Source organism: Terrapene carolina, unplaced genomic scaffold (assembly GCF_002925995.2).
Source record: "Terrapene carolina triunguis isolate 2854851 unplaced genomic scaffold, T_m_triunguis-2.0 Scaffold58, whole genome shotgun sequence".
NCBI lineage: Eukaryota > Metazoa > Chordata > Testudines > Emydidae > Terrapene > Terrapene triunguis.
The window spans coordinates 62,050,151-62,067,809 of NW_020664409.1; the positions used below are offsets into that span (position 1 = coordinate 62,050,151).

The 17,659-nt window shown below is 43.7% G+C and overlaps 1 protein-coding gene across 1 annotated transcript in view; it reads left to right on the forward strand.

Moving 5' to 3' along the window:
• ZFHX4 (zinc finger homeobox 4) overlaps positions 1 to 17,659 on the forward strand; it is a 174,935-nt gene that overhangs the window by 129,308 nt on the left and 27,968 nt on the right. The gene's annotated exons all lie outside the window — the stretch shown is intronic.

Here is a 17,659-nt window from a genome sequence, read left to right on the forward strand (position 1 = left end):
TACACTGAAAAAAGATCTCTTTGGGAGATAGGGACCAATAGCATGAAGTACAGAGGTTGTGATGGTAAGAGGTTGTGTAATTAGTAACATAAGTGCAGATCATCCCCACTCACATTAAAAGCCCTAGGAGGAAGTTTTGAGATGAAAACCCCTTGAGAAGTCCATTGCTGAGATTCTCTTATATCAACCCAAGTTTGCTCCCCTCCCCCTCTTCCCCCCCACATCCCAGCCTTTCCTCTCAGGGAAAAAAAAGGGAGCATGGCTCACTCCTAGCTGGGCAGACCACTGGGCGCTGAGGGCCATTGGCATGTACACCTTGTGGCCTCACCACCACTGGCTCTGGCCCTCAGCTCCCCACAGGTTCCCTGGCACAGTGGCTCCAAGCCCCCAAGCTTTGCAGAAAAGGTAGCCTAGGGTCAGTTACACCTAGCCGCAGGTAGAACAACATGCAACTTCTCCTAGACCACTCAGTCACATCTCCCAGTGCAGCCCCCAGATGCACAGAAAGGGTTTTGCTGTGTCCGGGGTGTTACGGAGGCAGATGAGTTCTCCTCCCTTGTAGAAGGGGAAGGTGTTTATGTGGAGGAACTCTCATGTGCACATGAATCTGGGAGGGACAACGTGGTCCTGTGATAACTATGTGTATGACAGCAGGGTAAACCCTGAATTAATTTGCCTATTGGTTCCAAGGGTGTAAGATCATATGAGTCATATAAATTACTTTTTAGAGAGAGATGGAGCCACGTGATTGTGGTATATGTGAATACCAATGACACGAGGCACTGTAGAAGAGAGAAATAGAAATATAGATAATTAAGAAGTATGCTTAAATCCAGAACCTCTGCAGCAGCCCTCTCTGAAATATTGTCGGTTCCAAGCATAGAGCCAGCTCACAAGTATTTAAGAGTTGCAGTGTGCTGCTGAGATGGTGTGAAGAGGAGAGGTTAAGTCACTGAGAAAAGAGAATCTATAGAGAAAGGATGGTCTCCACTTCAACAAAAATGGAATCAGACTGCTGATGAGGAAAATTAAGGTTTGGGGGGATTATTTAAACTACAGCTAGAGCTGGGAAAAGGAGCATTCAGATCAGCAAATCAAGCTTGCTATAACTGCAGATGTACAAATAGAATGATATATTCGTAGTAGGACTCAAGTCAATTGAACTGGGAAAAGGGAAGGTGGAGGATAAGGACAGCATCTAATATGTTACACTGTTTCAGTGAAAAGAGGTATATAAGCCATGCTGATACACAAAGGTTAAAAGCAAAATTAGGTGAGCTGGTATGGTACATTTGGAATTGGGAGAAATCCTAGACATAACTGGCATTTTTCAAACACAGTGAGATGAGAATTTACCTATGCAATCAGCACTATTTCAGTATTTATAAAGCAAACACCTCTGTGTTATCTGAGCACTAATTGATATTGCCTACTTTCAAAACCTGCCATCTGAAACTCAGCAGACAACCTGAGGCTCAAATCTCAGGAATAATCAATGGGACACTCTAATTCCTAGCTATAAACTGCACAGCAAAGATAGATTAGGCTTTAGAGGTAGAAGTGTAGCACTATACAGGAAGGATTCCATTGAGTCTGTTGTAAGAGAACTTTTGGATGATGAGGTAGATTGTGTATGATACAAATTCCAAGCATAAAAATGCAAATAATAGTGAGGCCATACTTCAGGCAGTGATGGGGAAATCTCAAAAGGTTCCATTTAAATAATCACCCAAATGTTTGGCTTACCCAAATTATTTGCATTTGTGATGGGTCTCTCTCTTTGCTGCTTTCCTTTCCTAACTCTCTCTATTTTTTTATAGGAGAGTTTTCCTCCTTCCCTCTGGAGTCAGCAGCAGTGCTTGACCCTGTGTACTCTTCAGCTGTACCTGAGTCAGTATGCCCAGTTTCAGTATGGTTGTTCTGACCTGTTACAGTCCAAAGATTTACTGCAAGTACTACAAATTGTAACCATGTTTTATCTGGGTTAGGTATGACTATTACAGGAGTTGTCTTGATGGGATAAGTCTTTGGTAAAGATGGTTACACACATACAGTTATTACAGCCTTGTTTGAGTGGCTGGATAGAGGACTCTTCACTGTCTTCATAAAAAAACCACAGAGCCCATGTGATCTAAGTATCCAGCCAAAGCAGCTCAAATTTTGAAAGCACTGAATACTTTAAGCCATACTTTCCATGAACAGTTTGCAAACAGTCCATAATCTGCTATATGTTCACATAAAACATTTGGGAAATAATTCTGAACAAGCAAATTTGTGAAAATACTTCTGTGCCCACATAGTTCAAAAAGAAACAAACACAAAAAAGGATCTAAATTCAATTATTCACTGCAAATAGTTCATCCAGTTCTGCAGGTGACACTGAACATCAAGAAATGGAATTTATAAAGCTGGAGACAAGTAGTTGGATTATATGACAAAGTGTAGTCCGTGAATGTATTCAGGTAAACAAAAGTATCCATTAAAAATGGAAATCTAGCCCAAGTGATGTTAATAGAACTGAACATAAAGGTTGGCTAAGAGAAACAAATATGGGAAGATGAATAGTAAAGACAAATAGGATTATTTAACTGCTACAGAAATAGAAAGCCTGGAGGGGAGTCACTAGGTCTGCTAGATCAACATAGTGTACAGGAGTCAATCAAAGAGGACCAGGAAATAGCAGAGACACTATTTTTGTTGGTCTTCATCAAAAGATAACTGCAGTAGAAATATTCTTTATACATTATTTCAGGGAGATATTGTTAGCGAGAGAGAGAGAGAGATCCAAAAAGAGATGAAGGAAAAAAATCAGAAAGTTAAATCATGAGTCCTGAATGGCATACTTCAGAGAGTTCTGAATGAACTGCTAATAAAAATCTGTAAGATGTCATTTTAATACATCTACAACTATATAAGAGGAGTGGGGAGTGGTAAACATTGTGAACTCCTCTTTAGAAATGGTTCTAAGGATGATTCTGGAAATTATGCATGGTGCCGTACTTCAGTATCAGGAAAACTATTTCAGAAGATAGTTCTAACTAGCAATTGTTTGATGTAATATAGCAGGATGGATCCAGCTTGGTTTCTCTAAGATTAAATTGTGCCTTGCTAAAGTGTTTGAAAGAGTTAACAAAATAGTGGATAAAGAACGATTGGCAGATATAATTTATATAAACTTTAGAGGCTATTAAGGAGACATGATAGCTATAAAGTGGCAGGTAAAGGATTAAAAGCTGGTTGTGAGCTAGGAAGCAAAGAGTAGAAATAAATAATCAATTCTCAGCCTGGAAAGAGGTTAATAGTAGGGTGGTTTCAAAGATCAGCACTAGAAAAAATGGTGTTCGATATATTTATTAACAACCTAGAGCAATGGGTAAATTGTGAAGCAGCAGCATTTGCCGACCAAATAAAATTGTTTAAGATAGTCAAATCTAGGGAAGATTGTCCTGGAAGGACCTGGTAAATGGGCAATGAAATGGTAAATGAAGTTCAGCATAAACAAGTATAAGATCATGTGCATTGGAACAAACAATTGAAACTACTTATGTACACTGAACTCTGATTTAACCTGATGCAACCTTTCAAGAAACCTATGGAAATATCATATACATCTCCATGAAGACATCTGCTCCATGTGCAGTTGTATTAAAAAAAGAAAATACATGGCTAAGCAATATTCAGTAGATAGGGAATAACAGAAAATATGATGGTGACAAAGGTAGTATGAGTAGGGTCCTACCAAATTCACGACCATGAAAAACATGTCACGGACACTGAAATCTGGTTTCCTCCTGTGAAATCTGGTCTTTTGTATGTTTTTACCCTATACTATACAGATTTCACGGGGGAGACCAGCGTTTCTCAAATTGGGGGTCTTCACCCAAAAGGGAGTTGCGGGGGGGGTGTCACGGTATTGCCACCCTTACGTCTGCACTGCCTTCAGAGCTGGGTGGCTGAGAGCAGTGGCTGTTAGCTGGGCGCCCAGCTCTGAAGACAGTGCCCCACCAGCAGCAGCGCAGAAGTGGCATGCCATCCTTCTGCAATGCTGCCTTCAGAGCTGGGGAACGGAGAGTGGCGAATGCTGACTGAGGGCCCAGCTCTACAGACAGCCGCACAGAAGTGAGTGTGGCAATACCATACCATGCCATCCTTACTTCTGCGCTGCTGCTGGCGGAAGCTCTGCCTTCAGAGCTGGGCTCCTGGCCAGCAGCCACCTCTCTTCAGCTGCCCAGCACTGCCACCAGCAGTAGCAGTGCAGAAGTAAGGGCAGCAGTACTGCAACCCCCCTCTACAATAACTTTGCAACCCCCCCCCAAGAACTCCTTTTTGGGTCAGGACCCCCACAATTACAAAACTATGAAATATTAGATTTAAGTAGCTGAAATCATGAAATTAACGATTTTTAGAATTCTATGACCATGAAATTGACCAAAATGTACCATGAATTTGGTGGGGCCCTAAGTATAAGAATCTATAGAATAGACATAATAACTTTATTTTTTAAAAGTAGTACATGTTCACCTTTAATATGGCATTCAGACTTGGTCACTTCATCTCAAGTAGAACTTTTAAAAAATAGCATCCAGAGAAGATCAACAAAAATTACAAGAAACAAGGGGGCAGAAGAGACAGTTTACATATGAGGAGATATTAAAAAGACAAACTGGAATAAAGAAGAGTAAGAGGAGATATAGTCCGGGTATATAAAATAATGAATGGTATAGGAGTGGCTCCTATTTATTCTTTTCCATAAGACAAGAACAAGCACACAATAGGAGCCTGATACAAAGACCACTGAAGTCCAGGGAAGCCTCCTATTAACTTCAGTGGGCCTTGGATAAGGTCCCAAATGATGGATAATGGTTAACAACACAGTGTATATGAGGAAAACTTTTGTATTTTAAATAGCCTTGATACAATTTTATTAGTCCTTATGGCAGAAAACACTAACACTCTCCATATCCTAGCTGATGGGAGAAAGAGCAGCTTCTGTGAACCGTAATGGCAGCCAAAAGAGAAATATAGATGAACTGGAAAAGTAAAACTACTCTCAACGTAGATTCATGCTTCAGTGCCTTTTTAGAAGTGGCCAAGTGTGAGAAGGCTCTGGTTTTGCATAATAAATGATTAACTGTACATCTCTAATCACATCTGGAAAACATTGCTGGTGTTGCATTCTGAACAGCTGACGTTCTCTGTTAATGGTTTTTGTCTTCATAAACTGCTTTTTGCTTCTTGCAAAACATTTGATGAAATATCAACATAAAAACAAAACAGCAAAATTACCCAATTTTATTGAAAAGCTGTTTAAACTAGAATTAACTTAGCCAAATAAAATGTTCACACATTTACCACACTCATTACCAGACATGATACCTCTCCCAAACCAATTCTCAGAATGTGGGAGGAGAGTAGAGAGTATTCCATCCAACTGAGCAGCTGCCAGAGTGGAAAACGCATCTCTGCATCTTAACTTCTCAGGAGGACATTCCCTCTCCCTGTCCATCACCTGGAGGTGGAGCCAAAACAAAACCTGGACAGATATGATTACACTGCTATGGTGAATCTCTTCTATCTTCCAGCTGCAGGGGGAGAGAAAATACTCTTCCTTGACAACAGCAAAGAGTGGAAAAGGGAAATAGAACAGAAGTGCAGTAGAAGAGAGACAGCTCCATTAATCTCCCAGGAGTCAGGAGGAAGAGACAGAGCATGGCAAGTGTGAAAAGCTGAAAATATGGGTGTAGTGAATGGGTAACATGGGTGTGACATTAGCTGGCAGAGTGCCACCACCAGATCCTCCTTTGATGAACAGATAGTGCTCACACTGGCAATAAGGTGATTAAAAGAGGCAGATAGGCCCTATGCGGACAATGAGAAGCTTAAGGAGAGCCTGTGGACCCGGTTGGCTCCTGCCCACTTCACAGGCAGAAGGCATGGAGAGGGGAGTTGATAGGCGGAGACCTAACCCAGTTCAGGGCTGACCAGGAAGGAGAGCAGAGCAGTGCTTTGCTTCTCTTGATGGTAGAGAAGGCTGGGTGAAGCTCAAAGGCCAAGCTAGCTTGCTGGCTGGATAAGCCCTGGTTACAAGGGACGACCAGATCCCAGGGGATTTGCAGAAGCACACACTGTTTGGGAGACAAGCCCTAAATAGAAGAGTGGGCTCTCACCAAAGGTTTCTTGGACGACCCTGTTTTGAGTTGTGTGGTGTTTGTGGTTCCTGATTTCCTGTGGACCTTATCATCCCAGAAGGGGTAGGAATGTGCCTTGGCCAAAGGGGCAAAGCGCTGCTACCTCAGACCTCTCAGAGCGAATGATGTGCTGGTTGAGACCCACAACTGGGTGAGTTCTACCTTCATGGGCCACAAGAGGACACTGCAGATACAGTGCAGTCACAAACTTGGTGGAGAATGTGGGCAGAGATCTAGCCCATTCAGAAGGGAACAGGTCAGGACTTAAAAAAAAAAACACCTAAGGAAGGGACTACACCGCAGTATGGGTGGAGCAACTACTGAAACAGATGGCATTGCAGAATGCCATCTCTAACAGCAGCAACACAGCTCCTACAGCAGATGACCTCCCACCAGCAGCAGCTGACAGGAGACTTAACCACATCATCTGGTGCTGCAGGTTGTTATTCTGTTGCAACATCCTGCAACAGCTAGGCCTTCTGCCATGGACCCTTTGGGGGCCTCAGTGCCCATCAGACTCATGAATATGGGGCCTGAAGATGATCCACTGGCCTTTCCTGAAACTTTTGACAGTAGAGACATGAAGAGAGGGACCCCCTGGGATCAAGGGGTCTGCTCCAGGTGATGGGAAATCTGGCTACGGTGTCTGTGTGTGTGTGGGGGGAGGGGCTGAAGATACCCTCCCAGGGTACCCTCCTTTGCCAGGGTACAAGAGGCATGGAAAGTTGTAGGGGGGGAGGATCAAGGGCAGCTTGGAGTAGGAATTGGGTCTGCTGGGTGGGACTCAGCTCAAGAATCCACATTCTAAAAGGGGAACAACCTGGGGTCCAGAACAGGGAGGGCCCTGCAGAAGGGTCAACCCAGGGACTAGGGGTAAGTCCCGATACCATCCACCAGGCTCAGGACATTTGGTTTGCATGTGGCCAACCAAGGCACAGGTAGGACTGTCTGTTCATGGAATCTGGTTATGGGCAAGTCTGAATTGCAGAGGCCCTAGCATGATTGCCAGGGCCAGCTAAAGTGACTGTACCTGTTAAAGTAAATGGGATGGAAGTAATGGGACTAGTAGACTTGGGTGTGGCCACACCATTGTGAGGGAATCTTTAATACTGACTCCAGGGCCACTCCAGGGCACACTGTGTGTGCCTGGGTTTGTAAAGCCATATTCCAGCACATAAGTTCAGCTGACTATGTGGGGAAATACAAGGTCCCTAATGGTTAGCTTGGCTGCATCTCTCATCTACTCAGTCACTTTAGTCTGAAACTGGAAATATTTTGGGGACCTCCTAGATAAATTTGCAAGATCTCCAAAAAATATGGGGGCACTAATGCCAGCTTCCCTACAGCTGAAGGCTCAGTATTCAATAGACTGTGCTGGCATGGGGGGGGGGTAAGCTGGGCCATATAGAGGGAGTTTCAGGAAACTAGAGGCTTCATTAGTAGTACCCTAGTCCCACATAAAGACATGGGTACCCCCTCAGAGAACCTGATCTGGATATCAGATTCGAGTAACTTTGTTGAAGAGCAAAAAAGAGATGAGACTTTAAGCCGGGCCTATGCACAACCAGCCATTGTTAATAGAGAGATAGTGGACCCCCCAGCATGCTGAGATATTTTCCCATTTGAATCCAGTGCAAATGGTCATACTGCCTGGAGAAGAACCGCGAAACAGGGAAGGTTCAAATCCAACTCCTGGTTCCTCAACCCTGCCACAGGTAAATCTGGTGTTTGGCCCATGCTGGACCATTTGCTGTGCTCTTGGGCAGGGAAGAGAACATACTTTGGATCCTGGCCTGATTTTTCTGGTTTGGGGTGTATAAGGAGATCCCAGACTTCTGAGCCTCATGCCCTGATTGCCAACAAGATTGCATCCCAAGGACTGGTGAAGGCTCCATTGGTCCCTCTCCTTTTGGTCAATACCCCATTTGAGAGGATTGGAATGGACCTGTTTAGACCACTTGAGAAAAGTGCAGCGTGTATATCCTTGTAATTGTGGATTATGCCACAAAATATCATGAATGCAAAGGTAATAGCAAAGAAATTAATGAAGATCTTTCCCCCCAGTAGGGGTGCCTAGGGAGATTCTGACAGACCAGGGAACCAGTATCCCAGATACTAAAAGAGTTGTACAGGCTACTGAAGATCAAGTCTCTCCAAACTTCCACTTCCCATGTCCAAACAGATAAGTTGGTAGAATGCTTCAATGAGACACTAAAAAATTATGTTAAAGAAGTTTGTGGCCACAGACTGTCTTCACTAGGACCCTTTGCCCTCCTTCCCCATCACACCTTTGCAGTGCGGGAGGTGCTTCAGTAATCCATAAACTTCTCCCAGCCTGAACCGTTGTATGAGAAACAACCTTGGGGGATTCTAGACTTAGTACAATTTGTGCTATATGTCCTCACCATTCACCAGAGGCTAGACACCTTAGGCATCTTTGCAAGGGAGAATCTCCTGAATACCCGGAGTGCCCAAGAGTTTACCTACAACAAAGGGACACTCCTCTGAGTGTTCAGACCCAGGGATTGAGTGCTCTTGTTATTCTCTAGTTTGGAGACAAATGTTTTGGCTCACTGGCAGGGTGTTATGAAATTATTCAGCAGGTAGGACTATTAAATTATGACATTAGACAGCCTGACAACAGAAAAACAACAAATTTACCACGTCAATCTCTTAAACCCATGTTTAAAGTCCGGGAGGGCCTATTTATAGCTTGCGACCCTCCAAAACCAGAATTAGGGCCAAGGAAAACCAGCATCTCATCCCCGAAATGGTCTGTATTGGATAAAATCTCATGCCAGAACAGAAGGTCCAGGCCCAACAACTGGTAGCTGCATTCTTGATAACATTTTCTGCCTGGTTGGAGCAAACCCACCTCACCTCCCACCACATCCAAACTGAGTCTGGACAATGCATCCAGGAGACTCCACAGCCTCTTCCACAGAAGATGAGGGAGACTTTTAAGCAGGAGCTCCAATCCATGCTGAACCTTGGATTGACTGAGGAGTCCTATAGGGAATGAAAGAGTCCAATCAAATTGGTCCCTAAGCTGGATGGGAACATCCAATTTTGCATAGACTTTAGAAAAGTCAATGCCATCTCAAAGTTTGATGCAAACCCATGTTGCATGTTGATGAGCTACTGCATTGGTTGGGCAAGGCTGAATACATTAACACCCTCTTGCAAAGGGATACTGGCAAATCCCACTCACTCCAGAGTCCTTAGAAAAAACAATCTTTGCCACTTCCTAGGACCTGTTTAATTCCAGACCACGCCATTTGGCCTACCTGGGGCTCCAGCAACATTCTAATGGCTAACGAACCAAGTCCTCTGTCCCAAAGCAGTTACACTGTGCTTACTTCAGTGATGTTTTGGTCTATACCTGGAACTGGGAGGACTACATGAAGCAAGTAGTTCCTGTACTTCAGTCCCTCAAAAAGACTGGAATAGCGGCAAACCCCAGACAATGCCATAGAGGTAAAGATGAATTACTTACCTAGGGTATATCTTGCAAAAGGGCTATGTATGACCTCTTGTAGATAAGGTCCAAGCCTTGAGGGATCTGCCCCATGATGACTTCAAAAACATCCATTTTGGGAACTGGTGAGATACTACTTCAGGTTTGTATTGGTGTACTCATCTATTGAGACACTGATCTGCTCAAGGACAGCAGCCTGAGAAAGATGTGTTGGATGGAAGCCTGTAAGAAGGCCTTTCAAACATTAAAGTCTCACTTCTGTTGGGAGCCCACTTTATACAGCCTGAACTTCATCAAAGAATTCCTCCTACAAACTGATGCTTCTGAAGTTGGGTTGAGGGTTGTTTTGTCCTACTTGGTCTTTGTCGAGAAACATCTAATCCGCTGCCTGAGCTGCAAATTGTTCCCAAGAGAATTGTCCTTGTTATAAAAAAAAGAGGGCATAGCAGTGAAACGGGCCATGGAAGCACTCTGATATTACCTTCTAGGCAATGAATTCACTCTGATCACAAATCATGCTACTGTATGATGGCTCCATGCCATTAAAGACACCAACCTCTGACTCATGAGGTGGTACCTGTATCTCCATCCCTTCTTGTCCCATGTCCAGCATACGGCTGGGAGTGCTCATCTAAATGCAGACTTTTTCTCTTGTGGTGGAGGGGGATCAGTGGGGGAGAGTGGTGCCCCAAGCAGCATCCTGAGGAGGAACGTGTGTGATGGGACAGTTAGGCCTCAAACAGGCAATAAGGTGATTAATGAGGCAGATAGGCCCCATACTGATAATGACAAGGTTAAGAAGAACCTATGACTCAGTTGGTCCCGGCCCTACTACACATGCAGCAAATGTCAAGTGTGAAGAGAGGAGTTAGAAAGAGGAGACCTAGCAGTTCAGGGCTGACCAGGAAGGAGAACAGAGTTCTTGATGGGAGAGAAGCTTGGTTGCAGCCCAGAGATTGAGCTAGCTTGTTGACTGGGTAAGCACATGCTACAAGGGACAGTGAGACACTGGTACTGGAAGAAGAATGGAGTGTTTGGCGACAAACCCTGAATAGAAGTGTAGTTTCCACTGAATGTTCGTTGGACGATCCTGGTTTTAGAATCATAGAAGATTAGGGTTGGAAGCGACCTCAGGAGGTCATCTAGTCCAACCCCATGCTCAAAGCAGGACCAGCACCAACTAAATCATCCCAGCCAGGGTTTTGTCAAGCCGGGCCTTAAAAACCTCTAAGGATGGAGATTCCACCACCTTCCTAGATAACCCATTGTAGTGCTTCACCACTCTCCTAGTGAAATAGTGTTTCCTAATATCCAACCTAGACCTCCCCCACTGCAACTTGAGACCATTGCTCTTTGTTCTGTCATCTGCCACCACTGAGAACAGCCTAGCTCCATCCTCTTTGGAACCCCCCTTCAGGTAGTTGAAGGCTGCTATCAAATCCCCCCACCCCACTCTTCTCTTCTGCAGACTAAACAAGCCCAGTTCCCTCAGCCTCTTCTCATAAATCATGTGCCCCAGCGCCCTGATCATTTTTGTTGCCCTCCGCTGGACTCTCTCCAATTTGTCCACATCCTTTAGTTGTGTTTTTTTTGGTTCCTGATTTTGTTTTGACTTTAACACATCAGAAGGGGTAGGACTGAAATGTGCCTTCATAAGAGGGTAAAGCACCACTACCTTGGACCTTCTAGAGCAGAGGTGAGCAAACTACGGCCCACGGGACTGTCCTGCCCAGCCCCCGAGCTCCTGGCCCCCGGCCCCTCCCCTGCTGTCCCCCCTCCCCCGCAGCCTCAGCTCGCTCGCTCCGCCGCTGGCACACTGCTCTGGGCGGTGGGGCTGTGAGCTCCTGGGGCAGCGCAGCTGCAGAGCCCGGCCTGACCCGGTGCTCTGCGCTGTGTGGTAGCGGCAGCGGCGTGGCCCGGCTCCAGCTGGGTGGCGTGGCTGTAGCGCCACCAGCCACCGGTGCTCCAGGCAGCGCGGTAAGGGGACAGAGAGCGGGGATAGAGGGCAGGGGAGTTTGGGGTGGTGGTCAGGGGGTGGGGGTGTGGATAGGGGTCGGGGTGGTTGGGGAGGAACAGGGGGTTGAATGGGGGCAGGGGTCCCAGGGGGGGCAGTCAGGAAGGAGGGGGGGTTGGATGGGGCGGCAGGGGGTAGTCAGTGGCAGGGGTTCCGGGGGCAGTCAGGGGACAGCGAGAAGGGGTGGTTGGATGGGGCAGGGGCCCAGGGGGGCCGTCAGGAATGAGAGGAGGGGTTGGATGGAGCGGTGGAGGTCGGGGGGTGGTCAGGGAACAGGGAGCATGGGTGTGCGGATGGGGCAGGGGTCCCAGAGGGACCATCAGAGAACGGGGGGGTTGAATGGGGTAGGAATCCCGGGGGGGCGGGCAGATAGGAGGTGGGGGCCGGGCCATGACCCTCTCCCCTAACCGGCCCTCCATACAATTTACGAAATCTGATGCGGCCCTCAGGCCAAAAAGTTTGCCCACCCCTGTTATAGAGAGAGCTAAGTACTGGTGGAGACCGCAGCTGGGTGAGTCATGCCCTGACAGGCCACAAGGGGTCATTGCAGAGGCAACCTGTTCACACCTCCATTCCACCACAGTTTAAATAAAATGAGCTTAGCACCTCTCAAATAGCCAAGTACCTCAAAACAAAATGGTGCAACACGGAGGGCACTTTGACGCCTGCTGTACCATTTGGTCTCCATGACAGCCATTACTTTATTATAATATTGTTTTCAAAAATATCACCCTCCGTAGCAGTACTTCTAGACATGGCAAAGCAGTTACAAAAACAAAGTAGCTAATTGACTAGTACTGTTATGTGATACCCAGAAACATTTTCTTTCAGAGTAAAGACCTTTGAGGGTGACCTTAAAGAGCAGTTGGGAGTGACTACAGATTATTTCCAGGCAGCTCATCTTCTGTAAAAATATAGTATCAGGCAAATGTAATGTCAGATTGTTTATTAAAATGTCTATTTGGTAATCTGTGATGTGTTTGGTATATATGGAGCTATCCAGCACTGATGATGGATTCCCCTCGGACTGACTCCAATGGAATTACTAGGGTAAATAATTCTTGAACATTAAATTATCATGAGCTAAACAGATTTGTAAAATATGTTAAAATGTCAGGTAATACCGTCCCCCTGCTTAGGTAATCTTTTCCCCTAAATATTTTCTATTGTGTAAGTAGCCATAGTCTACTTGAATGTTAAAAACAAACAAAACAAAACACCTGTGGGTGAAATTCTGGCCCCTGCAGAAGTCAATGGCAAAACTCACATTGAATTTAGTGGGACTGGAATTTCACCCTGTGATTTTTCCTTGTCAAAATGCTTGCTTATGGCTGAATCTTGCAAACCCTTACCCATGGGAACAGCGTCATTGATGTGACTTCTTACCTGAGTTGGGGTTTCTAGGATCAGGCTCTGGGTCTGTTCTGACTTGTTGAGTTAGAAATTGGAGACAAAATGCTGGAAGAGTTGGGACTTGAAGGAGTAGGTGGCTTCTTTACAACAGATACCTGCTTCTTATTAGTTTGTCAGGCACAGACTAGCCTGACTGAAAAACTGTAAATTGATTGTTTCTATGCAGTTTCAATACAAGGTCCAAGATGAGGAAGTTAGAAACAATGTACTTGAAAACAAAGGAGAACGACCACTATATAAAATACAGCTAAAATCTTGAACCAGCTCATTGACCCAAAAAGCTAACCATCCTAGTCCCAATTTGTGCTCTGCAAGACCAGCTTGGCAGGTTTAAGGATCCCAGGAAATACACATATTTGTGAGGGTGTTTGTATGAGTAAAACTGCAATAAGAGAGGTCATCGAGTCCAGTCCCCTGCCCGCATGGCAGGACCAAATACTGTCTAGACCATCCCTGAAAGACATTTATCTAACCTACTCTTAAATATCTCCAGAGATGGAGATTCCACAACCTCCATAGGCAATTTATTCCAGTGTTTAACCACCCTGACAGTTAGGAACTTTTTCCTAATGTCCAACCTAAACCTCCCTTGCTGCAGTTTAAGCCCATTGCTTCTTGTTCTATCCTTAGAGGCTAAGATGAACAAGTTTTCTCACTCCTCCTTCTTATGACACCCTTTTAGATACCTGAAAACTGCTATCATGTCCCCTCTCAGTCTTCTCTTTTCCAAACTAAACAAACACAATTCTTTCAGCCTTCCTTCATAAGTCATGTTCTCTAGACCTGTAATCATTCTTGTTGCTCTTCTCTGGACCGTTTCCAATCTTTCTTGAAATGTGATGCCCAGAACTGCACACAATACTCCAGTTGAGGCCTAACCAGTGCAGAGTAGAGCGGAAGAATGACTTCTCATGTCTTGCTCACAACACACCTGTTAATACATCCCAGAATCATGTTTGATCTTTTTGCAACAGCATCACACTGTTGACTCATATTTAGCTTGTGGTCCACTATAACCCCTAGATCCCTTTCTGCTGTACTCCTTCCTAGACAGTCTCTTCCCATTCTGTATGTGTGAAACTGATTTTTCCTTCCTAAGTGAAGCACTTTGCATTTGTCTTTGTTAAACTTCATCCTGTTTACCTCAGACCATTTCTCCAATTTGTCCAGATCATTTTGAATTATGACCCTGTCCTCCAAAGCAGTTGCAATCCCTCCCAGTTTGGTATCATCCGCAAACTTAATAAGCGTACTTTCTATGCCAATATCTAAATCGTTAATGAAGATGTTGAACAGAGCCGGTCCCAAAACAGACCTCTGCGGAACCCCACTTGTTATGCCTTTCCAGCAGGATTGGGAACCATTAATAACAACTCTCTGAGTACGGTTATCCAGCCAGTTATGCACCCACCTTATAGTAGCCCCATCTAAATTGTATTTGCCTAGTTTATCGATAAGAATATCATGCGAGACCGTATCAAATGCCTTACTAAAGTCTAGGTATACCACATCCACAGCTTCTCCCTTATCCACAAGACTCGTTATCCTATCAAAGAAAGCTATCAGATTGGTTTGACACGATTTGTTCTTTACAAATCCATGCTGGTTATTCCCTATCACCTTACCACCTTCCAAGTGTTTGCAGATGATTTCCTTAATTACTTGCTCCATTATCTTCCCTGGCACAGAAGTTAAACTAACTGGTCTGTAGTTTCCTGGGTTGTTTTTGTTTCCCTTTTTATAGATGGACACTATATTTGCCCTTTTCCAGTCTTCTGGAATCTCTCCCTTCTCCCATGATTTTCCAAAGATAATAGCTAGAGGCTCAGATACCTCCTCTATTAGCTCCTTGAGTATTCTAGGATGCATTTCATCAGGCCCTGGTGACTTGCAGGCATCTAACTTTTCTAAGTGATTTTTATCACTTAGAAAATTGTATTATGCATATGAAGTATTCAGCTTTGTCTGGTTAAGGCCTAGATCATGCAAGTGGATCTACGTAGGTGGAACCTTATGCCTACACAAAATTGCATTGACTTCATTGGGATGGTGTGTGGGTCATATGGATCTGCCCACACAAATCCCATTGCAGGATTGGGACCTAAATCTGTAACTTAATCTATTGCTGTGTAGGATGTAGAAGGTATATAATAAAACACGGAGTGCAGTATTTGCTAGTTAATGTTGCTTTTGGAGCCTTTTTAATTTTTCATCTTTAATGTGATTCTACCTGTGCATTCTGCAGATTGCACTAGCATTGTTTTTTGTATTTGATTCTAAATCGGTTGTAGGAAAAAAGTTGATAATAGTTAAACTCAAAGACTCAACATCAAAGGGAGTTTTTAACGTCCAGATAAAATAAAACCAGGTGTGACAAAAATATCATATTACCATAGTAAGTGTTATTAAAACCATTAAGGTACGTTTGAATCCTATGATCTGTTTATTTTCAAAGCTGACATTTGTAAACATATATAGGTAGAACTCTTGTAAATTTAAAACTGAGTGTTAGGACTTGCTCTTAAATCTGAAGCGCCATCATATTGCATTTTGCTGCATTTGTTATTCTGAGCTGGAGCCATCACATGTTAAGAACTGAATGGTATATGTCTTGGTTAAAATATGAAATAATAATAATAATTAATTAATAACTAATAAAATATGCTAAAATTTATATTTGTAGAAAGTCAGCACAGATGTGCATGATAGCACAATTTGGTATTTATGCCTAACATTTACTCTCTAATGCAATTCAATAATTATCAGAAGGATTATTCAGTATTTATCCCCTTTCCTAATTTTAACAATTTGTTTTAAGTAGAACAACTGTATTTTCATCGTATTCCTTTGATGAACCTGGTGACAGTTTGAACTTGCAGCAGTCATAGACACAGTTGCTACTATTTCTAAGGAATCTATGAGCAGCTACATTATCATTTTTTATCTATGAAATTTCTTTCTGAAATGAACACCATACATATTTCTGAAATGAATGCCAAATGTATTTTCTAAAAGTGAGTGCCTTTGAAAGCTGAGGCAGCCAGTTTATACTGTGCATAATAATGATATTAATTTTTATGGTGTGTATAAGTTACATTTTGATTAGTTTTTTGCATGATTAAAAATTTGCAAAGCCTTTATGGTCCCCAGGAGCCTACCTGTAATAAACAGCTCTCACCTTCCAAACCATAAAACAGGTCTGCAGTACTTGAACATTAGAGCTAATTGCCTTGCTACATCAAAGGGAGTACCAGAGGACTGAGAAAAATCACAGAAGGGAGGTGGGGTGGAGGGGGGGCAGTTTCACCTCTAAAGGTTATGTGTTTGTGGCTTGTGGAGCCCTGTAAAGTTATGGCCTCAGAACTGCTGTTTGCGATTAAGTTGATGGGGAAAGTCTATCCCGCAATCTCTCTCTGCTGCTGACACAGAGTCTTTGTTCACATTCAGATTTCTCAAACTGTTGCCAGGGTCAGGCTGAGGTCAGACACCACGATGATGTATAGGAGAACATGTCTGGGAATTTCTCTCACACTTAAAACACATACCAGAAAAACAGGAGAGCACCCTGCAAAAATTGTCTGATGAGACCCAGATGATACTGTAGCTTTTCTTTTAGTACCTTCATAATTTTCTCACTCTTTTCCTGACACACACACAATGGTTTATTAATGTGTGCCACGATAGCCCGTACAATTTTATGTCCCCTCAAGATAAGGACACTCAGTAGCACTTTGACACTTCATTTTCCAGCCCAGGGGGAATGGGCCAGTAAATCTACTAAAAGAACCAATGCATTCATTCCCAAGGATGAGTCGAAAAGGAATTGCCATTGGCTGTTTTAGGCCATGGGGCCTGACACTGGATATGAGCTTCATGTGTGTGCACTTGGCATTAACACAGCCCAATCCAGTCATGATCACAGACTCACAGCATCCCAAACTGTGCTCCCCTGCCACCCTTACAAATACAGCCTCACATCCAACTGTGACTAAGATGCCTACCATGTTTGATTAGTAATCATCACTGAGAGAGGAGGTGGGGGGAGGGAAGAGGCTAAAGCAGCAAGAAGTGTGTTTCCATTTTGATGGTAATTTTTATATATACATTTATTTTAAAAAGATGTGACTGCCTTTCTTTCAGCATTGTTTTAAAAAATGGACATTGATGTTGAGCCTTCTCATGTAGAAATACTGGCAAGTTCGTGCCAAACACATTGCTTTGATTTTTTTTCTTTAATTCAAAGTTGCAGCTGAATTCTTTCTTTTCTAATTTACAAAAGGTTTTGTGTAGAGTTTTGAATCTGATAAGCACGCTACTGTCTTTCTTAGGGTTGTTTGCCTAGATGTACAGTTTCAGTGCATGGCTGGCAAGTAAGGCACTAAGTAGCAATTTTTTTGTGCTCAGCTGCTACATATGACAGAGGATATTTCATTCTCTTGTCAGAAAGTTATTAATAAAACATGGGGTGCGGAGAGGGCCACTATTTCCCCTTTCAATCACTATAGCATTTACAATGAAAATTTTATGCAGTGTGTAATTTTCAGTTAATGCTTGACACTTAAAATG